The sequence below is a fragment of the Ambystoma mexicanum genome, chromosome 1q (assembly GCF_040938575.1).
Source record: "Ambystoma mexicanum isolate Mex_15411 chromosome 1q, UKY_AmexF1_1, whole genome shotgun sequence".
Lineage (NCBI taxonomy): Eukaryota > Metazoa > Chordata > Amphibia > Caudata > Ambystomatidae > Ambystoma > Ambystoma mexicanum.
The window spans coordinates 195,136,480-195,160,633 of NC_090922.1; positions in this window are offsets into that span (position 1 = coordinate 195,136,480).

The window sequence follows — 24,154 nt, forward strand, 5'->3', positions numbered from 1 at the left end:
AAAGCACAGGCCACACCACACCCCGGCCCGGCTCAGACCACCACGTGTGCGCAATCTTTTTTATTGTGTTATAGTTCAAAGAACTTTTCACAAATCGAACATCAAAACAATTTACAAAAAAAAGGGAAATATAACATATGATCATCAATAATACAGTTTCACACTTAAGATTATTAAAAGAAGTTACAACGATATAAGAAGCAATGAAAATAAAAATATAAAATAATCTTTGTAACCTAATTCCACATCAACACATAATAAAACTCATATATGTTGAGACATGAGAAGTGAAAAAAAAAACACTTAGACTAGTAACCCAGGGAAACAAAGAGGCAGACATAGCACAGCATCCTGGTAGATCACGATGACGATGCACTTATAACTCAACTAATAACTTCACATCTTCTTCAAATTCCCTGAGGCGAGAGTTTGCCACCTTCCATATTTGGGTAATTGCAATGATTAGACTCCTATTCCAACCCGCTAGACATCTCAATCAAATCAAACATTTTCACTTGCAATATAGGCCAAATCATATTCATATTTTGCAAAATATTTCTCATGTATGGGGCTCATAATTTTACAGCAGGTGAGCATGTGTCTGACTGTTTCCAGCTCTGTTTCATCACAACACAGTCTACAAAACCTTCTTTCCACAGGAACTCTTAACTAGGCTCCCCGTATCCCCATAACATAAAGACGATTGAGCCTCATGTACAGAAATATTTTCCGGTTTACCTTGGAGGGCATCAACTTTAGATAGTACTGTGTTTTTTTTTTATAAAGGAATGGTAATTTGTCAAATTTACATAAAGAGCTATATGCAGCAACCCTGTCATTGCTAATAGCCCAATCTGTCATGAAACCACGCTATTGCCCCCTCTGGAAATCCTGGTCTGTACGGCAACGTACCAGAATGACTTCACGTACCCCCCAACATGGTGGATGCCGCTCTCGTATCAGCGGTCTAGTTCCTGGGTATACTACTCAGCTAGATAAGCACCTGGCCCCTGAGGTACGGTGCGTGTTAACGCTCGCAGTTCCGAGTTCCGGTTACTGTTCTTAGTGCTCTCCTATCTTGGAATCTCTTTCCTAGCGATTACGTCCTGTGCTTCCTTCCTGGACTGATCGACCGCGGCCGCGCCTTGCAGCCTACTGCGGTCCCTCCTTCCTGGACATCCTGGTTACGCGGTTATCCTCGGATAGCTGCACCTCTTCATTCCTGGGTTTCCTACTACCGCGGTGCCTCTGGATCGCCGCTATCCCTCCCTGGGTGCATCCATCCACAAATTTACGCGGTTACGCTGACCATCCCCTCTCCTTCCTGGGAATACTATCTACGTTGTGGACATCTCAATCACCACTGACGAAGTGGCGTCGGAAGAAGCCCGTCCTTACCTTCACGAGACCCGCACTTCCAAGAAACGCAGGCACACTGAGTCAACAACGAAGAAACACTCCAAGTCTTCACAGTTGAGCCCACAAGCAAGTTGTGATAGTCGTAACAGTGAAAGTTGTGACACACTCCCACTTTTCCAAGGAGTTCTTCAAGGCTTTTAATACCACCCCCTCCCCATGGTCCCATTTAGGTGAAAACGCAGTTCTTTCAAAAATACCCTGGATTTTCTTTTGAAAGGTATTCAAGGCCATATTTCCTCCCTCCAAACCTTCACAAAGTATATGTAGCAGCGTGCCTTCATGCACATATTTTATTTTAACATATAACTTCACCCTGTTATATTCAATTTGTGCGGATAAGGAGAACAGCCCCATTTCCAGCCGAATTGCCTGCATCGGCATATAGTTAGAAAGACCAAGCAGTTTTCTCCAGATGAGACCCTCCGTCAGATCCACCAAATCAGTACAATCAGAGAAGGAAGCTTCCAGTGCATACAGAAAAATTGCAACAAACCTTTGTTTGTTTACATTGACAATTCCCAATAAGCTGAACTCAGCTGTTTTAGAGAAAGACATAACAGCTGTTAACGTTGCCATTCCCTGGGTTCTTTTACTAAATTGGACTGAGGGATTCATTTTCCTTCTTTCTCCACATATCACCTGTCTCAGATATGTATAGCTATTAACTTTCTTTATCATTCCCAAGGAACAAGGTATGGTCATTTCTTTACAACAATAAGATCCAAAAGCCATACACTGTTTTTTTTTCAGATTGATGGTGAGACCATTAGTTTACGCATACTTACACAGAGCTAAAGCACTATTGCAGATACCCACATAGGTGTTGTCCAGAATAATGATGTCGTCTGCATAGCAGATCCATCCAACTTTATGTGGGCCAATTTTAGGAAAGGCATTCATTTTGTCTTTAAAGATAACCCTGAAATCAGACAAGAACAGATTGCACAACGCAGGGGCTAATGCATAACCCTGTCTTAACCCTTTTTGAATATAAATAGGGTCAGAAAGTGTACCCCAATTATCTAGATGAATCCTAGCCCTACTATCGTCGTAGATCATCATACAGAAATATAACAGGTGAGCCGGAATACCAAAAGATTTACATTTCATCCACAACCTCCCATGTTCAACAGAATCACATGCAGAGAAGTCGTCAAAAAGTACATACAATGGTAACCTTTTATCACAGTTAGCCTGCTCAATTAGTGCATTTAGAATAAAGATATTATCAACTGTTGCACAACGTCTTCTAAAGCCAGTCCGGTGTGTGCAATGTCCCTGATGATTATGCCTCTGCAACGGCATGCACTACTCCAAGTGAAAGAAGTAAATATGTTTTTTAATCAAAGCCTAAATGTTTCACCTGGCATAGAAAGAAAGGGACGGTGCCTGGTCCCAAAATGGTGAGTTGTTTTATTGGAGGGTGTAAATATTTGCCACAGATATGCGATTGTAACAAAGCATTGCGAGGGGGCCTGAGCTAACGAAAACAGGTTGGGGGGCAGGGGGATTCTTCCCCTCCAATGAGAAAATCTTTTGAATAATGGGTTAAAATGGTGCATTACACAGCACACTTTTTGTGAAAATGTGGTTAGAAGGCCAGACAGTTTGCAATCTGTTTTGTAGGGTATAGGGAAACTCATGGGAAAACAAGTGTAATAGATGCAAGTAACCAAAAGTGAACAAGCACATTTTCCAATACATTGTCATGCCGGTCCCTTCAATATATGCCAGTATAAAAACAATTTTCATGCTGGCTGTCCTCCTACATTGCCATGCTGGCTCTACCAACATATGCCAGCATTGTCATATTAGAACAGACTCATGTTCACTTTGAGATGTTTTTCATAATATTACTACTGGCACTAGGCAAAAAAACTGACTTCGCCAACATATGCCAGTACTCCTATGTAAGAAAATACTCCTGTTGTTTTGGCCATTAAAAGTGACATGTCACAATAAGAGAACATGTCCAAATTGGTTCCAATGTAAGCCAGTCTAGACCCATAAGAAAATGTTCATCCTTGCTTCATCATAGATGGTCAGTTAATAAAAATGTCATGCTACAGTAAGAAATATATAGGCCGCTACACCAAAATGCCAGTCTAGCAAGGTGATACTACTTATCATGTTTGCTTTATCAAAGATGACGAGTAATAAATGCCATTCCACAGTAAGCAATAGTTAGACTGGCTGAACCAATATGCCAGTCTAGCCAGGTAATGACGCACATGAACTTGGTTTTGCCTGAAAATACCAGTAAAACATGCAAAGTTAATACAGGATGTGTCAAAAATGCTCTAGTGATCACCAGTCTCTCTCTCTCTCTCTCTCACACACACACACACACACACACACACACACACTCACACTCACACTCACACTCAAACTCACACTCACACACTCACACTCACACTCACACACTCACACTCACACACTCACTCTCACACTCACACACTCACACACACTCACACACACACACTGATAAAGCATTTGTAACGCGCCTATACACAAGTGTTTCAAGGCGTGAGGCAAGGGGGGGGGGAACAAGGGGAGACAGACAACGATCCTACTAGGCTGGGTGCCATTCAGATCGCGCAAGTGCAAGGGTAGAGGGGAAGGGAAAAGTGCAGTACAGGGTTAAGAATACAAGATAAATAATAGGGCCAGCTGGTGGCAAGTGCAAGGAAAGTGCCGGGAGGAGGGGCTGTAGTATACAGAGACAGTCCCGTAGTGCAGGGAGGCAGTGCAGGAAGAGTGGCTGGGCCAAGGACCGAGATCGGTGAGTGGCCCAGTTGCAGATTCAGTGCAGGTTCAGTGATTTTAGCAGGGGAGAGAGGGAGAGAAAGCAGAGGTAAAGAGGAAGGTTTTGAGGTGCTTCCGGAACCGGAGATGGTTCTCCTCAAGTTTCAGGGGGGCAGGAAGGCTGTTCCAGAGGGAGGCCCCTGCTGCAGAGAGAGATCTACCTCCAACTCGTTGCTTGGAGAAGCGGCTGACCCTGAGGGAGTTGGAGGTGGATGAGCGAAGAGCTTGAAATGAAAAATATTTAGGAAGAAAGAGTTGAAGGTATTTTGGGCCAAGGCACCAGAAGGCCTTGTGGACAATGCAGAGGGTTTTGAACTTAATCCTCGCAGCCACTGGGAGCCAGTGTAGTGATTTCAGTCCTGGAGAGATACGGTCCCTAGGCTTGAGGCCAAGGACAAGTCTCGCACAGTCATCCCCTTTCACCCACCCATACATCTCCTTTCACAACATGCTGCATTCACCACACAAGCATGCACCCATCCACACAGAACATTCACATACACAATCACATAATACATACCCATTCACCCACCAGTCACTCACCCTAATACCTTATCTCACATTCACTTACACTGGCACTCACCCACCCAGACCATTCACACACACACACACACACACACACACACACACACACACACACACACACACACACACACACACACACACACACACACACACACACACACACACACACACACACACACACACACACACACACACACACACACTAACACACACACACACACACACACACACACACACACACACACACACACACACTCCTACTCACTCACCTACCATTCAAACACCCATACACCGTCTGCTTGCAATGCATTCTCCACACAAGAATGCACCCACCCACCCAAAACATTCAAACACACACTATCACATTCCTACTCACTCACCCACCCACCACTCACTGACACATACACCTTCTCTCGCATCCACTCACACTGCATTCTCCACACAGACATGTATACATCCAGAACATTGAAACACACTATCACATTCATACTCATTCACCCACCAGCACACACTCACCCAGAACATTCAAACACACACAAACACACTATGACATTTCATCTCATTCATCCACCACTCACTGACCCGTAGCACATACATACATCTGACACGCTCTTCACACATGAAAAATACATATCACATTTTTTTTAAAGCCTTCTTACCTGTTTGTCCAGCTGTGGTCCGTCACTCCAGGACACCCCCGGCTCCTCTGTGCTGCTCCCCATCAGGAACCAGGAAGCTGGGAGAACTTCCTGGTTCTTTTATATGAGCTGCGAGGAAGCTAGAGGAGAAGGGGTTGGATCTGAACATGGCATATGACACGTGCCACATTTCAAGGTCAGCTCCAACCCATTCTGCGTGCCTCCTTCTCTCACTGAGTTGATTTAATTGTCTCAACTACATTGAAACACACCATCACATTCACCCATCAGTCACTCACTCATGCACCTTCTCTTACATCCACTCTCACTGCATTCTCTTCACAGGCACACACCCACCCACCCAGAACATTCAAACACACACTAGCGATGGGTGAAGACTGTGTCAGGGCACCCCCAGGCCTGGTGTGGCGGGGCCCACACACTGCAGTGGCTGCAGGGGCCTCCTGCTAGTCCAGGAGCTTCCATTTAAAAAGGGGTAGAAAGGGATATAGCAAGGGTGGCAAGGGAGAACACAGGGGTTGTGACTGCAACCCCTGGCAAACCCAAATGACGTCCCTGATGCTATGTGGGCATGATGTGGATGAATTGCGTTTGTGTGTGATGCGTTATTGGGTGAGTGTGTGAGAGTGTGTATAGGTGGCTTAGTTCTAATCTTAAAGTGTTTACGTTTTCAATAACAATAAGCATGGGTAACTTTCACCAATCTGAAATAGGAAATCGTTTCTAATGCCACTACTGCCTTCTAAATACCAGCTAAATGTAAAGATGATTAGAAACAGCAGAGCTGACTGGTGAATGAAAACATGCCAATGAAATACACACGTTGCATTGACACGTCTTAACCTCCTCCCCCTGGTCCCCACTCAAGTGGCTCCTTTACATCAGGGGGGAACAGCAATGTTTGAGCAAAGTATCAGGGTTATCGTCTATCTGTTTGAACCGCATCCTGATGCGCCAAGCAGAGCTTTCACGTTTCCCGTGGCCATTCGTGAGTCCTGTTTTTGCTTGGAATTCCAGAAATTGTAGTTTTACTAAATTTAGAATGTACAAGGGCAAACTACCAGTCCCTCAATCCAAAAGAAAAAAATCAGGGCTAGTCGTCCTTTTCATGCACGGCCATGGGAAACCTGAGACCTCTGAACACGCATACTCCTGGCTGCTTCTTTGTATGTGTAGTCCAACTGCACCCAAACGCGCCCAATAGATACCAAACAGTCACGTTCATTTATCTTATATCTACCAGGGTTTGCGTCTAACATTTCTAAAATGTCATTATACAGAGCTGTCAAGTCTTCCATGGCCATGAGTGAGAAAGTCACGCATTCCAGTTTTTCTTGTTTGGATTCTGAGACTTGAAGTCTTTGTTGGGTGACCAGATTAAACAAGTAAAAAACCGGGACAGGGCAACTAACATAAAAGTAGGACTAGCTCTTGAAAATGGATATCAAGGCACTACACTTCAGTAGCGTTTGGAAGAGAAGGGGGTTTAAGTGTTATTGTGCAAAGAAACACGTATTATAATTAATTTATCACAAACTAACACTATCTTAAATTGTAAAATGCAGCATTTCTTCTGTGCGAGATTGTGCCTTCCTGACTGCCAGCTATGAAGACCTACTTCAAAAAACCGGGACCACTGCCGTTTCCAATGGGAACATAACCTTGAGAAAGGGGGACGGAGCTCCAAATACCGGGACAGTCCCGGCAAAACCGGGACGTCTGGTCACCCTAAGTCTTTGCCATTTCAAATTGTGCAAAACTACAGGCCCCAGAATTCCAAGCGAAAACAGGACTGGGTGGCCTTCTCACGCATGGCCACAGGAAACGTGAGAGGTCTGAATTATGCCCTTTGAAGACATTCCCAGCAGTTCTGAAGCACCAGAGTAAGACCATATTAAAATGACGAATGTAAGTAATATTTCTTGGAACGAAGTGATTTGGTTCGAGTCTGTGTGTAATAAACGTTGTGTTCCCTAGTATTTAGGAATCTGCATCACTTGTAGCTCGAGTGAGATGCAAGCCAAGCTCAGTTTACACTTCAAAAGTGTTTAAAAATCAAAAGCTTTAGAAGCCCTGAATTGAGTGCTGGAAATCTGAATTTATTGAACTGCATGTTTGGGTTTAATAAATAGTTTGTAAGAATCACAAGCTGTCCCTTGTTGTAATTAATGAAATCCCGGGATACCAGTGGTCCAGGGGGTCTATCGGTTTCTAAACCATCAATCAACCCCACACCTCTAATAGACCAGAATGGATCCGAACAGATTAGCATAAACAAGCATACAGTTAAAATTATAAACCCCCTTGTCCAATTTTGATAACATGGACAGAACGGCAGGCTTATCTCCTCTGAAAGTCGTGGATCGTTAGTTTTTTAAAGAACACGTTAAATATACAAGGACTGTCCTGTCAAGGTTGTATACACATATCTACTTTATTATTATCACAACAGACAGTCTAACAACACTTCTACATTACAATCCACCCAATAAAGGAATGCAGAGGACAGACAATTTGTATGAAGGAAAAGGGATGCACTCTGAATATTGACAGGAGTGTAGTTGGTATGGCTGATAACCACAATAGTTTTTAATCGCTTCTTGGCTTCAGTGAAAAGGGAGAAAGGGTCTTAAAATGTCTTCAAGGGCCTTCTGGGAAGAACCATGGGAACATAACCACAATGTACCTTTTGCTGTAGGTGTTGTTGGTGCTTGACTAGGTCAAGTCAGTTTAAGGGTGTTTTCCAGGCCCTTCCGACCGAATTTGAGGTGGGAGTCAGCGGTGGGTATCAGGTGGCAAGACGGTTTGACGAGCGAAGCTGGATGAACTGCTTCAGGCTGGCCTTCGCAGCAACTCAGTGTCAGGAATTGTTGTGTCAGTGCTGACCTGAGGTCTAAAGCACTGGCCGAGACGACTCAGGTTTCTTTAAGCGACTGCAGCTTGACAGCGGTCAACAATGCAGTGGGTTGCGGATTGAGGAATTAGACTGGCTTGGGAATGTCTTTTAAGACAGATAGCAGTAGATGCTTGTCAATGCACTTCTCCCAGCTTCATAACTGGGCTTGTGTCGTCCTTTAAGGCGGATGGCCCAAAGCTCAGTAGTGTGTTGCAGGCAGCTGCCTTGTCCTTCATTTCGGCTTCAGAGGCCTTCTGTCAATTCCTATTCAGGAAGCTTGCTGCAGAGCCTAACAGGGCCAGCTGTGTGCTGTCTGGGTACAAGTTCTGGAGTGGCAGCAGGTCCTCAGAGTTATTTTCTCCCTCTGTTCCCTGGTAGAACATAAAGGGAGGGATATTGCTTCCCTCTTTGTATGTCCTGCCCTTTCTTTACTGACAAAAGCTGTAAGGCAGACTATACATTCAACCAGGGTCCAAGGATGAGTTATTCTTTCTTACTTCTCATGAAGTCTTCAGATGATCTTCCAGAAGAGGGTCTCATTCCTCTTTTAAAGCAAAGTGGGCCACAGTGATTGGTGTAGACTAAGCCTACATTTATGAACCAATCCTGGGGTCCTTGCCAACAATCTTCCGTATTTGTGAGGTCATAACGAAAGTGCTTTGTAGGAGGAAAAGTAAAGGGGTGAAAACAGGAATAAGGTGTGCCCAAGCACAAGTATGGCAGACCCCTTCTCTGAACAGAAAGAGCTCATGGATCACTCCCTTGAGCTACTAAATCCCATCCATCTTCCTGTTGATTGTCTTCAAAGAGTCCCTCTGGTTAATGGTCCTCCCTGTGTGGTTTCTGTTAAAGTGGCAGGCCTCCCTTGAAGTTGTTGAGAGACCCGACTCTCTGGCTCCTGCAAACCACATTCTTGTACCTTATGAATGGGGTCCCCCTACCGGTGTGGCCTACTGTAACAACAGACCCAAACATGACAGTTCACTGGCATTGATACTGAGAGGCGGGAGCTGGCTTCAGGGTGACATAGTTACATATGAAAGGTTGTTGGGTTTTCTGTCTCCATGTGGGCCTGTTTGAAATGGGCCCCTAACAAAAGAGCAGGGCATTTACATGGAGCTTTTGTCAGTTAAGGCTATAGATAGATAAGGGTTACTGTAAATGTGCCATAACAGTGAACGAGAACATTATAATTATAATAAGGAGCCCAATAACGGTGTAACAACAGAAAAGTAATGTAAGGGAATGTAAAATAAAACATGGTCATGTCCACAACAGTATCAGTCACACTGCGAGTGATATCATATAATTCAGTTCTGGATGACTGAATAGATACCAAAGAGTAGTATCAGATGTAACACAAGTAGTTGATCTCCTAATTCATGCCATTGGGTGTAAGGGGTCTAAGGTGGTCAATCCAGAATGTTTCCCTATGATCAAGTCTTTTGCTCCTATTCTCGTGTGGGGTGTACCTTGTCACAACTCCTATTATTTGGAATATAATTTGGGATAAGTTGTGTTTTTCTCTAACCAATGTCTGGCTACTGCAGAGTTAAGGTTCTGATTCCTGTTACACGGCCTGTGCTCATTCCACCTAATCGCTTTGATTACCCGATGCAGTGCAGTCCACAAGGACATTTAATGGAGTAGATAATGTCAGGGGTATGACACATAGCGTAATTCCTTAACTTAATCGTTTCCCCTATACAGGGATTGTTGATAGTGTTTCCTTGGTTGATGTACCCCCAATTACTGCAGTGCAGGCAAGGGAATGTACCTCTCTGGGAGGTGCTTGGCTCTTGTATGAGAGGTCTGGTAGAGACAAGATGGTCTCTAAAGTTCCGGGTTCTCTGCTAGGCAAACACAGGAGGTTCCTTGAAGAGATGTTCCACTCTGAGGTCCAGTAGATTTTTATTATTTTTAATTTCCATTTGTTGTTTAAACACATAGCTAGCTAGCTAGCTCGAGAGCAGCAGAGGACTGCACAGAATCTCCACATAGATGCATACAACCAATGAAAACAAGCACCATAGATTGTGGCACAGTGCTAAGTAGAAAGCATTTCATTGTGGTCATCTGTGAATTTTTCTGGTATTGTAAGTTAAATTTCATCCCCTTGACAGCTGTGGAAGCTATCATGTCGTCATGGAAATGACTGCTCACAGCATGTGGGACAGCGTAGCCACTAAAGTTGGGCAAACGGCTGTAATTTAAAGGCACAGACTTCAAAGCATTCCTATCCAAAGTGGAAATTTGCAATACACATACCTAGTGCTTTCAGTGTGTCGCCGCCAGCCGGTGCTGAACCACGGCAATCATCAAAAAGTGGGGTTGAGCCAGGCTGAGCCAGCACCCGCCAGTGGGAGATTATCTGCCACGGCAGCAGCCGTGAAGGGATATTCCACTGCCACCATGATGAAGGCAGGCTGGAGCAGCTGTGACTGACAGAAACACCAGCCATAGCTGCAGGAAAAGCAAACTGTTGCTTCCTCTCGTGACCCCACTCAAGGTATAACGAGAGGAAGTTACAGTCCCAGGCAGCCCACAGCGCACAAACCTGTTTACCTATGCATGCAATGTTTGTCGGATACCTGTATCCGAGAAACATTGCATAAATAAATAAACCGGGTCATGCACTGAACAGTGGATTTGCAGATACAATGGTATGTGTGATTTTATTGTTGAAAGATGAGCGATCATAGAAATCAATTGTTAGCTGAGAAAAATATAGTATTTAATTGTTATGACTGCTTATAGTGTTAGTTTAAACCTTAAGTGTATTTTGATAACATAGTATAGTCACACTGGAATGCACTTTTGTTGCTGCACCAAACTACTGGCCTGCTTGCCCTGAGATTTACCTAAGCGCATCTGACTGTCTGCAGAAGTCCAGAGCCCCCATGGCTTCCCTGTTCTTTCCAAGCAGTACTGAGCGAGCATTCAAATCCAGTAAAAGTATATTCCCCATCTGTAGCGCTTAAATTAATTTGTGTTTTTTTTTTTTATTAAAATGTATTGTTTGATTTAACAAACTTTTCATTTGTTCATAAATCTAAGTAAAAAAGGAAATTATCGGCCACAAGTTCACGTTGTTCACATTGCTCCTCTGGATTTTCGGTAATAAAATCATTCCAGAATTTAATCACAGTAAATATTAATCGTTGGTTACTTCCTTCGAGGAGTTCCGCCCATCTTTCTTCTGTTGTTGATGGCTTTTTGGAAATTTTAAAGAAGTCTTTGTATAAATCTCTTTTCGATTTCAAGGCTGGGCATACCATGATCAGATGAAATAGAGTTTCTGGTCTCACTAAATTACAGAATCGACAGGCCTCAGATTTCTTAAGAGGTTTGGCTATCAAGGCTTGGTATTCGCGAGTAGGCAATATATTTAATCTAAATCGCAGAAATAAATCGGGAAACTTACAGCTGGGTAACTGTACCAGATATTTAGGTAATTGATTAAGTGCCCTCACCTCTGTTTCTGCATGAAGATGCCGTTTGTACTTTTTCTGTAATTCCAGTGTTCTTAGCCAATCGTTCGTTTGTATTTTCCGTTTTGCATATTGTGGTCTATTAAGTAGCAATTCGTCTGAGATGTCTTCTATTTTCATTTTTGCCTTAATTTCGTTAACCCATTTCTGTAATGCGTTCGATCGGAAAGCGTCCTTTTTTTCTTTTAGGATTTCCAAAGCTGGTATTTCATCATCAGACATAATTTTTCTTAACAAGTCCAGTTGTTTCCATAGCACTATTGACTGTACCGATTGTAAGGCTAACTCAAATCTTAATCTGTTCATTGGAAATGTTTTGGGCAAGGCACGTGTCTTCCTCCAGAACAGCGCCTCATAATAGGGCCATCTCATTATTTTTTGATTAATTAGCGTCTCGCTTGCATATGTTAAGATTGGGATTACTTTTTGTTTGTACAGAAGAATTGTTGGTTTTACTGAATAAGTCCCGTATTTTAAATGGAAGAAACGACCTTGGCTTGCCAAAGTTCTTGCTTTTGCTTCAATGTGTTCTTGCCATTCTGTTTCATTTTCTGAAGGATTAATTATAACTCCTAAGTATTTGATTGTCTTGGTTGTCGCAATCTGTTGGTTTCCTATCTGAATTTTTAAGTTTGGTTGCCTTTTGGTTTACAAGTTAATCAGCTTCATAATTCTGGTTTTATCAGTGTTGATTTGCAGCTTATTGTCCATCATATAGTCTTGTGCTTTATCCATTGTCCGCTGCATTCCTTGCACTGTTTTGTCTAAAATGATAATATCATCTGCGTAAATTAGCGTTTGTATAGTTTCGCTATTGATTTTTGGAGGGTTCGCTACGGTGTTTAGAATTTTTTCGCCAAAATCATAAGTAAAAAGATTATAAAGACACGCAGCCAATGGACAGCCTTGCTTTAGGCTGTTGTCTACTGAGATTGCATCAGTCAGTCTTCCTTCTTTGGTCAATCGAACACATATTGAGGTATTCGAATAAAGCTCTTTAATTGGGTTCAGAATATTTGTGGGGCAGCCCCAATTTCTTAATTTAACCCATAACAGTTGTCTATTCACTGAATCGAAGGCAGTTTTTAGGTCTATAAAGGTGCCATAGAGTTGTTCCGATTTAGCCATTGCTTCACGTGTCAACATATTCAACAGTAGGAGGTTGACATTAGTACCTATATGTTTGACAAATCCTGTTTGTCTTTTGGCTTTTTTGTTGTTATCTTTTGCCCATTGATTCAACTTTGTTTGCAGGGAACCAGCAAATAATTTCCCCAAGGGATCTAGTAAAGCTATCGGTCTGTAATTGGCCGGATCTTTTCTATCTCCCTTTTTGAAAATTGGAATCAAAACTGCTGTAGTCCAAGTCTGAGGTATCTGTTGGGTCTTTTTAATTAAGCATAATAGATGACTCATAAAGTTAGCCCACTGGTCCGGGGCGTCTTTTAAATCTGTATTTGATAAACCATCAGGTCCTTGGGCTCTCGATGATTTGAGTGAGTTTATGGTCTTAATGATGTCTTCCTTTTCCCATTTAATGTCCCATGGGTCTTTGTTTGCTTCTCTTACATTCATAACTGTTTGTACCGACTTTTGGTAAAATGCTGAATAATGGTTCATCCATCTCTTTGCATCCACTTCTTGAATCATCTTTTGACTTGTCACTGATACATTCAACAATGACCATAGTTGTCTCGTATTTTTTCCTTTAAGTGCTGTCAAAATCGCTTCTGCATCATTCTGCTTTATTGAAGCTTTGATACCTTTAATTGCATTGGAATATTTGGTCTTTTCTTTTTTTATTTCTATTTCAAGATTAGGTGTTTTGGATTTTCTCAATTTCCGTAACGCTTTGTAGTGCTGTTTATTTTTTGTTTGGACTTCGATATTGAAATAGTGAGGGTGTGCTGGTTTTTGGTTAATCTTTGTAGTCATCTGTTTATATTTTTCAAGGATCCAGCCATACTCCATTTTAATGATATCTTGAATTGGTGCACCTTCAAAGGTTGAAGCTATTTCCGCCATTTGCTTGTGTTTAATCCTGAGTCTATTCAACCCATTTGTTAGCTCAAGGACCGGTAGAGTTAAGCATCGGTCAGTGGCTGGTTTGGTAGACCATTCGATCTGGATTAAATGATGATCACTGTCCTGTTGTCTCGAGTTTCTTATCGCTGTCGTTAAGCTTCTGATTCTTTCCGATGTGAATATATAGTCAATGATTGATTTCGATGTTTCACCTGTCCATGTTGGTAGAGGTTTACCTTCGGTATCTGTTGGCTGGATACTTAGATATATGTTTCTTTGAGCCACTTCTCTCATCCACTGTTTTGCTCTGCTCGACCATGAACTGGGGTCCAATGTCTGGCCTTCTTTATCAAATAGGTGAAAGTTAAAATCTCCTACTATGATAAATTCCATGTCACTATTCGCAATTGCTATGTTGTCCAATTCTTCAAATATCACGTCAATAAATTTCTTCTCTGACATTGCATTAGGATTCCAATATATATTAACTATGGATATCAACAAATCATCCAAGGCGGTCAATGTTTCCTCTTTGTTGGGTGTTATCATTTTAATAGTTATATATTGAGCCCACGGATGAATGTTTTTACTAGCAATGATTGACCAATTTGGATATATTTTTGAAAGTAACAGCATTCCTGTTGCGGGTCGACCCTGTTGGCTTGATATCGCCGGATTCATTAATGTAATGTACTCCTCACAGATCACCTCTTCCGTTAGCCATGTTTCTTGTAAACAAATGATATCCAGATTCTCTAGAAATTCTGACTGTTAGGAGATGTTTATTCCCCCTTGTATTCCATGTTCCTAGGGAGATGGTACATTTCTGTGCTTCATTCTTATTTCGTTGTTATAGATAGGTTTTCTTCAAGATTGATTCACTTTGTGGAGAGTCGCGGAAATCACGCCATATCAGTTGTGAGTGCGAATCTTCATGAGGAAGTAACCTTGGACTATGGTTGTTCTGCTTTGTAGCAGGTTTGATCCATCTAATCCGGTCCTCATTAAAGTTTGATTTCAGATTGTTAAATGGGGCTAGATTTTTTTTTTTTTTTTCAGCTAAGGCCCGTGAGACAAATATTTCCTTTATTCCAAATCCTAGTTTCTCAAACTGATGTTTATTTGCTAGAACCATTTGCATTAATTCTTGCTTGCAAAAATCAATTTGCACCTCTTCCATATGTTGCTTATTTGGAAAGAGAACTAGATCTAGATCATCCGATTTTAATTTCTCCACTTGCGGGATTGCTTTGAATAATCGTAGAATATTGGCTCTATTCATTATTACCGTATCGTCTGTAATAGGTGTTGATGTAAATAGAGCTATTCTATAGGTAGCAGTTATCTTCTGTGGGTTTATAAATTTTGGTTTCACTAATGTGGGACTTTTTTGCGGGATCAGGGTAATTTGGCTGAGCTCTTCAATTTCTGTTTCTGGTTCATCATTAGATATTATTGAGTATTCTAGGTCCATACTCGGTACTTCTTCCTCCTCCGCTTCAGACAGGGTTTGTTCTCTTGTCGAGTCTTTATATTCATCGACTACTATCAGCGTCAGATCTTGTGAATTGATTGACATAGAGATATAGGCACTCATCTCATCAGCAGTTGATAAGTCTATTATTGGAATAGGTTTTTCCACCTGACTGGGGTTTTTTTTTAAATTTATTATTTCCAGCAGGGCATCCAATGGTTCCGATGTAGCGATGGTAACTGAATTGGTCTGCTCTTTTTGAGTTACCGCTCTTTCCTTTTCACTCGCTTTTTGTTGAGTACCTTTTTGTTTTAGCATAGAATGGTTATTAATATTCTTTGCTTCATCAGGTAAAGTTTTCTGTATTGTCTTCATTTTCCTCAGAAATGCACGAGATCCATTTTGGATTTTTTTGCCGTTTTTTTCTTAGACTTTGGATTCATTATTAAATCTTGACCCACCATTCCACGCTTTGAGAGATCAAATATATCAAAGGGGGTGCAAACTGATGGTTCGATGGAGCGTGGATGTGTCAGTAATGGGAAATTTACTGGGATAGTCGAGAGAGTTTGTCTTTCATATTGGCAGTTTTGATCTACTTTGTGTTCTTTGTTATTGTTACAAACTTCGGTTTGTGTCTGGATTGTTGCATATTGTTTTAGTTCCATCATGAGTCCCTGTTTTTTCGTTTTGTCATCCATCATTTTTTTAGTAATGATTGACACCGTCTCGAGGAGATTCAGTTTGTCTGCCCGGTCGGCTCTAGCTACATCTGCCAATCATGTTTGCCAAATTCTCGATGTTTCGGCTTCTTGTTTTAGCCGTTCCTGCATAGTATTTATGAATGTTTCCATGTATGTTTGTTTCGTCATTATCATTGCCAGGAGTGTTGCCTGATCTTTTGTAGCGTCAACCATGTATTCCTGTATCTTTAAAAACGGAATCATTGCTGTCGACAGCACGGCTACCAATGTATTTTGTAAATCTAGCATAGTTGTTGGTATCCTTTGCTGGACTTCCGGTACGGGGGATTGCTGATTCCGTGGTAGCTTTGAGGCAGCGGGTCATAATCTTCCAATTTAGGATTGTGTGACTCTTTGGACAATGAGGTTGTGTTTTTGTCACCAGGTGAGATGGATCTTGGCCGTACAATTGGGGTGGATGTCTGGATATTTTTGAGATGTATTGGCGTAATTGCTCCGTCAAAGACTTCATTTCTTGTTTCCTGCGACTCCATAATGGCATCAATTTCAGTGATGTCCAGAGATAGTCGGGCGCATCTAAGTGCATTATGTTTATTGCGATCGATGCTCTTAGAGCGTGATGATGTGTATGTTTTCTGCCAATGTAACCTGGCCGCTTTGGCTCTGTCTTGTAAGGACGGGGTAAAGGAGTTCTTTTTGTCATCTTCTTTTGTCCGATTTTTCCCTGTTGAGTGATCAGGTTGTGATGTACCATGAATTGGCGTCATCTGGGACATACATCTCTCACCTTGTATCGATTTCCTTACTTCTTCTGTTTTTAGGCTGATTTGCTCTATCGGGACCCAGGTGGCCTTTTCTTGACTTTTCAATGCAATCGTTTTTTGTGCAATATGAGTGCTAGTTGCTAGTTTTGCAGCTATCATATAGTTCAACGACAACCGCCCTTTTTAACGACTGTGGGACATTTCCTTCTGTCAAAAGTGGTTTTGTATTTAATTTCTGTGTTTCAATGTTTCTTGCTCTAAGTGATTGGTCTGCCGTGTTATCATCAGGTGGTGTGTTTAACTCCATTGTCATCTGGGTAACGGGGTTTACGGGTAAGTGTGCAAGGGATTCCTCTAACTTCCCTTGTAGCCTAGTTCTTGGTTTTTGAGGTTCCATTGCTAACAGTCTTCACCGAAAGCAACCTAGGGTCACTGAGTGGATTAATTACCTGGTTTGATCATTACTTCCTGCCGTAACCAGCCGCAAACAGCAGACAACAGCTCGCCCTTGACTCCACTCGGGCTTCACTCCACAAGGGTCGAGCTGAACTGCTTTTGAGGCTTGCAGCAGGGGGCGTGGCTTCCACAAATCACGTGATGCAAGTCACGTGTAGCAACAAGATCCCGCTCGCTTCAACTGCTCACAGCTGGCCGGTGAGGCTTACGCGATTCGGAGTGGATGCGGGTGCAGATTTTTTCAAGCGGAGCTCCTCGTAGGCAAAAGGTCAGTAGTTCGAGTAGAACAGTAGAACAGCCGCACAGCAGACAACAGCTCGCCCATGACTCCACTCGGCCTTTGTGTTTATATTCATAATTTATTGCAATAAATACATTGCCTGCAATCCTGTTTTCAAAGTAACCTGTGCTGGTATTATCACAGTTGTTCACTAATCGCCTATTATTTTAAGAGCAGTGCTTAAGCGTTCTTCACATAATATACAGTTCTCTTATTGACAAGTAAATTGGACACAATAGAAGAAAGAGCTCCTCTCAGCACCTCATGGATGAAATCCTCCTCTCACCTGTCCAACAGCTCCTGCCACCTTAGAAGCTCATGTGGCATGTTCTCCACTCAGCTCTTACATAATATATATGGAAAGAGATCAGCTGGCTTCTCAGCCCCTCAGACAGCAAATACTAATTTCTCTTACTCAGCAGGTAATTGTCTTATAATATAAGGCAACTGTCTTTTGTATAGCGCCTTTTCCTATTGACATGGTCTCAAAGCGCTGTTGGATGAACGCCCTCGGGGGGCCGAAGTCCAGGTATGGGAAATTTGTCAGAGGACTTTAAATATATGTGTGTATTTCAGCCAGTACAAAGATAGATAGGGGTCACCAAGTCCCAGCTAACTACCCATGTTGAGCTGGCATGTCAATGGGTGCTGAGAGGTAGTGAGGAGAGTATGCAAGAGCAGGAGACTCATTATGTGTCCAGTTAGACTCAATATTTTCTCATGGCCGATAGCTGCATTCTTTTGGCAGAGGTGTTGTGCAATGTATCTTAGAGTGGTGTATGATAGCAGGTGAGTGCAGGCGGGTGGCTCTGCCTTTGGCTGTCTTTCATAAGTATGGAGTGTGATACCTACCAATTTGTCTTGCTTGGTTTCTTGATTTTATAGATGCAGCTGAGTATAGAAGTGGGTGGATTCAAAGCAGTAAATTGTACACAGTGGTTATATTCTAAAGAAGCTGAATATAACAGAGGCTACACTCAGAAAGAATGCAGCTAAAGGGAACACACTGGCTATACAAGTGTCATATTGTGGCTATACTCAAATTGCGGCTGAAAATAGACAATGGCCCTCATTACGACCCTGGCGGAAAGTGACTGACCAGACCGCCACAGCGTAAATAGCGTTTCCGCCATTGCACGATGGAGCAAAGTGCGGCTCATTCCGACCCATCGGGCACAAGCACCACGCCATGGCGGAAGTGCAAAGTCTGCGATGGTGGAAATGACCCCAAAACGGCCCACACCGCCGCCGTACGGCGCCCTAGGTGCAATACCGCCACCCATCTCAGCGGACACCGCAGTGAGCGCCAACCGGAAAGTACGGTGACCGTAAATATACGGAAACGGAAGTAAAAGCATGGTCCCGGAACGGGAAACATCACGCCGTACACCTATAAAACCACTAAATCCACACAACCATTAAAAATACTACCCTGAGACACATCCCAACCCGTCATCCACCCTAGTGAAACCAAGAAAAATGGGAAAAGTAGCGAAGAAAGCGTGCGACCGCAAGCGGCAGGTCCACTTCTCCCGTGAGGAACTCACCGTACTCACAGAGACCCTCCAGGAGAATGCAGCCGCCGTCTTCTCCACGCAAATGACCAGGACGGCACTTGCGAACAAGAAGGCCATATGGGCCCTGGTGGCACAGCGGGTAAGTGCGGTGGGGACCGCACCCCGCAACCCACAGCAATGCAGAAAGCGATGGGACGACCTGCGGATACGCGTCCGTAGCATACTGTCTGCCAACCGCAACATTGCCACAGCCACCGGGGGAGGATCGGAATCACCCATCAAGTTGACCCCCTGGGAAGAAATCTGTGCCTCCACCATAGGAATGGAGAGCATAGAGGGAGTCGGAGGGATGGAGAAAGGAGTGCAGACATCCGAAGAATCAGGTAGGTGGCCCAAATAAAACAATGCCAAAACCACAATGTCCAATCATGTGAAGTACCACGTGCCCACATAGTGCAACAGTAACACATGTCCAGGAGAACGTCCACATACATAGGCCTGATAGCACACATCAAAACTCACATCAAATACATAAATAATTAAAAATCCTAAAATCACCCTCTACACGTGCAGCAGGCACACCCTAACTGCAGGCTGCCAAACAACTGCACCCTCACACCACACACAAATGAAACCACCTCCAAGGCCCCGACCCAAATCACCCTCAGGTACCACCCCAATGCATGTGATACATCGCCATTCCAATTCCCACAGACCCATCAATAACGCTCGCCCTCCTTTACTCCACCACAGGGTCCGATCCAAACGACGAGCTCCAGGACACCCCTACCAGCACACCTGCAAAGAGGGCCAAGACCAACGGCCAAAGACCCTCCACCTCAGCTGCACGCATCAAGACACGGCAGCAGCACAAATCAAGCGGCAGCACAGAGGAGGGAACTCCAACAGGCACCCCAGCAGCCAGCATGCCCACACCACCACCACCACAGGTCCCCCCAATGGATGCCACAGTAGGCACTGCTTCTGGTGGCAGCAGCACCATAGGTGACACTGCATTAATGGCAGCATGCTCCAACACAGAAAACGGGGATGTCGAAGTCAGATCCATCCATGACCTGTCCCAATCCCCCTGTCTGTTCCATCCCGTACACCATGAGGATACCACGCAGGGGCACCCACAAGACGACGACTGGCCATCCCCCACAAGCCCTGTGGCAGGGCAACATGAGGCGAACAGCCACTCTGTGACACCACCGCAAATGGCCATGGCCCAGCAGAGGCAACAGTCCCTCGACCAGTTAATCGTGCAACAGCAGCAACTGGCCACGCTCCTCAAGGACCATGCCGATGAATGTGGGGGCACTAAGGCAGACATAGAAACATCAACTGAGACACTTAGGGCAGAAATGGAGAGAAGTACAGAGACACTAAGGGCACAAATGGAGAGTAGCACCGAGTGCCTGAGAGTCCAAATGGAGAGTAGCACCGAGTGCCTGAGAGTCCAAATGGAGAGAAGCACCGAGAGCCTGAGGGGGGAACTGCATGCGACGTCCAAAGACGTATGTGCCGAACTTGCCGCAGTGCGCCGTGTGCTCACTGAGCTCTCACAAACCCTTAGGGACATGCATGGACGTGAGCAGGCAGAGACATCATCCGTTGCAAGTTCCGTCCAGGGCAGCCCCCAACGTAGATCTGGGAGGAACCTGCGCTCCACAGGCAGGGGTGCCCCTGATACCCGCAGAGGGGGCTTGCAATAGCGACTGCCCACTGGCAATGCGCATCTCTGGACACTGGTGTTCGGGGGGGAGGTAGGAGGGTGGAGGGGGTGTGTTGGGCTCACTTGGGTGGCGGGTCGATAGGGTGTTTAACATGATATCACATATGCCATAAACAATGCACGATCAACCAATGAGATGTGTGGACATTGATCTTTGTGTACGAGGCCATTATAGGCGTACAGTCCATATTGTGCATGTACCATACACACAAAGTGCCACGAGTCCCGTGTCCATGTATCAGCCACCAGGCGTGAGTGCTAGAAGCATGCATCTATGAGATGCTGACGAATGTCACGGCCCTCCTGTGCCTCGCAGACTCCTTGAGGTGCTGCCACATCCCCACCCTCATCATGACCATCTTCAGGTGCTTGCAGTTCTGCGTCAGGGGGCATGGGCACATTTCTACGTACGCACATGTTGTGTAGCATGACACATGCCATCACCATCTTCGCAACCTTCAAATGGCGGTACAGGAGTGCCCCGCCAGACCTGCTGAGGCACCGGAAACGAGTCTTCAGTAGGCCGAATGCCTGTTCTATGACTACACGGGTACGTGAGTGGGCATGGTTGTAGTCCTCCTCATGCTGGTCCCGTGGGTTCCGGACTGGTGTGAGGAGCCATCTCTTCAGTCGATATCCGGCATCACCTGTATGTGGACGATAAACGAATCATGTGGAATGCCATTGCTACGTACGCACCCCCCCCCTTCCTGCCAGGTCATTGCCGCATCACATACCCCACATCATCATGCATGAAATGAGACTCACCGAGTAGCCAGGATCTGCTCCCTGCGTGTCGCTCCATGTAGCGTGGTATTGTAGAGTTCCTCAAGATCATGGAATCATGGGTTGATCCAGGGAATCGGGCACAACAATGTGTAATGATCCTGTTGGAGTCACACACCATTTGTACATTCAGAGAATGAAATTGTTTCCGGTTGCGGTACTGGGCCTCCATGGCATGTGGGACGACCAATTCCACATGGGTGCAGTCGATGGCACCAATGCAACCCGGTATGCCGGCAAGTGCATGGAATCCCACTTTTGTGTTCGTAATTTCCTGCTCCGAGCGTGGTAGAGAGATGTAGTCGTCTGCGTGCTTCAGGAGGGCATCGAGCACTTGCAATAGTGTCCGTGAGAACAGTGGCTGTGAAATGCCATGCAACTGTCCGACTGTGTGCTGGTAGGTGCCTGTGGCCAGGAAGTGGAGTACAGACACCACCTTCAGTAGGGGTGGGATGGCGGTTGGGCTATCTATCATGCTGACAAGGTCAGCCTGTGTCATGTCCACAATGGCGGTTATGGTGTCCCGGTCCAAACGGTAGAGGGTGTGGATCTGCTCATCAGTGAGGTTGAACGGATGTGCTCGGAGGCGTGGGATTGCGGGCTGCCTGCGTGGTGGTAGTGGCTGTGCTGGCGGCCCTTGCTGGCCCTGCCTTGCCCTCCTCCTCCTCCTGCGTCTCCTCCGTGCGGCCGGTTGTAGTTGGTGTTCGTCTTCTTCTTGAAGTTGGAGTACCTGCAGTGCTATCAGGTCCCCCAGGGCCAACATAGCTAGTCCTGCCGGTAGCATTTCGGAGTGGTTGTGGGAGGAGACTGGGCGTGCAATTTATGTGTTTTCAGGCTGTATGGCCTCCACCTGTGGTGATTCATTCCACCTGTGCAAGCTGCTCTCCCCTTTGGGCGAGCACGTCCCGCACACAACGCTGCAATTCGACGAATGGCATCTTGCTATTACAATCATGTATTTGTACCCGATGGCAGTGTAACATTGGTTGATATGTTCATTCGGCTATGGTCCCATTGTTTCACATACTATCTTTGCAGTCGCGAACAGACTTGTGAAGGGTCAGTGGAACGTAGTACTCGAGTAACGGTGGACCCTCATGCATCACTGCACCGAGGTTCAACGACGGGCGGGGCGTCCCATTTGTGAGTGAAGGCAGTTGCCATTTTCACACACAGCCGCACTAGATGGATTAATTTGTGATTTCAAGCGGCCACAGATGCCTTTTCGACGTGATGTTGCAAATGAGGAATTCGAAGGGCGGCGCTTTCGGTTTTCAGCTAGCGGCTAGGAGATGCCCACAGGTCTGACTGCAAATATAACGTTCTATTGTTCAATGTCCTTGGGACAGGGGCCATGGCGAGGATGCAATGATTGATATGAATAGTTTGGGATGCGCAATGGCGAATTGGACGATGAGGCCGGACGTTCCCAAATACATGTTACTTCACAACACTGGAATTACGGGCTGGGGCACAGTGGATTTTGCAGGCTGCATAACGCACAGACTCAATGGAAATTTCACATGTTATGTGAGTATGGAAACAGGCGTTCTCATTACGGGATGAGGGAATGATGAATGGATGCATGGACAGATGAATTGATACGGAGTTTGCCATGTACAGGGCTTCTTGGAATCTGTCCGCCTCCCCTGCGCTATGTGATGCAGGGCTGCCATAGTGGGACCATCGTCTATCTGGCCTTGTTGAGCCCTCCCTGTCTCGACGCGCCTTCAGACACTTGTGTCTATGCACGTTACCAATCCCATCTGATGGATTCTGTTTTGACAGACGCATGCACAGGTACACTCGTTTGTGATGGTGTTTTCACCTCGTTATAGATAGTTGAGATTCGCAAGTGGTTTTTGGGTGGTGATGATCCTTTGGAGTGGGCTAGCATGCATATGGCTGTGGATTTGGTGTGATCATTGAAGTGAGTAATTCAAATGTAGTTCTGATGGCCATACTGTTCTTTTTCATTTCATTTGGTTGACAGGTATCTCCTCCCCTTTTGCCACTGCCATCTGTATGCCACTCCTGCAGATGGATTTTACTCCCGACACCTGCTGCTTCGTGTTAATCAGTGGAGCAGCATTACGATCTTATGGGACGATCGCCAATGGGCCACATGCCCTTACGCAGTACTAGTGGCTAGGAGCAACATTTCGGCCTTTCAGCTGGACTAGTGCCTCCCTATTGGGACGGCCCTGCGGTTCTAGGCGCTTCCATGTTGCCTTTTCGTACGAGAATGTAGCCCCTGTGTACCATGAAGGAACAGGGCGTCACACAAGAAGTAGCTGGTCATTTATTGCGGATGCAGCCCACAATGGTGAAATGTGTTTTGGAGTTCATGGCCTAATGGCTGTATGGGCTTGGTGAATTTGTTGTGCATTAAATTTCTATTCTGATATGGACCGTGTAGCGTTCTTCTTTGCAAGTGATGTGGCATATTCCTATTTGGGGAGCGATGTATTGTGAGGAGATCTGCATTGGGTTCCAGCTTCGGAGTATAGTTGCGTGGTACTGTGCTGGGCGCGTTTGCCTACGAAGCCCAGTGAGGTCAGGGATGAGGGCTGCCAATATGACTGTTTTAATGATGTCCTGCTCATGGGCGGGGG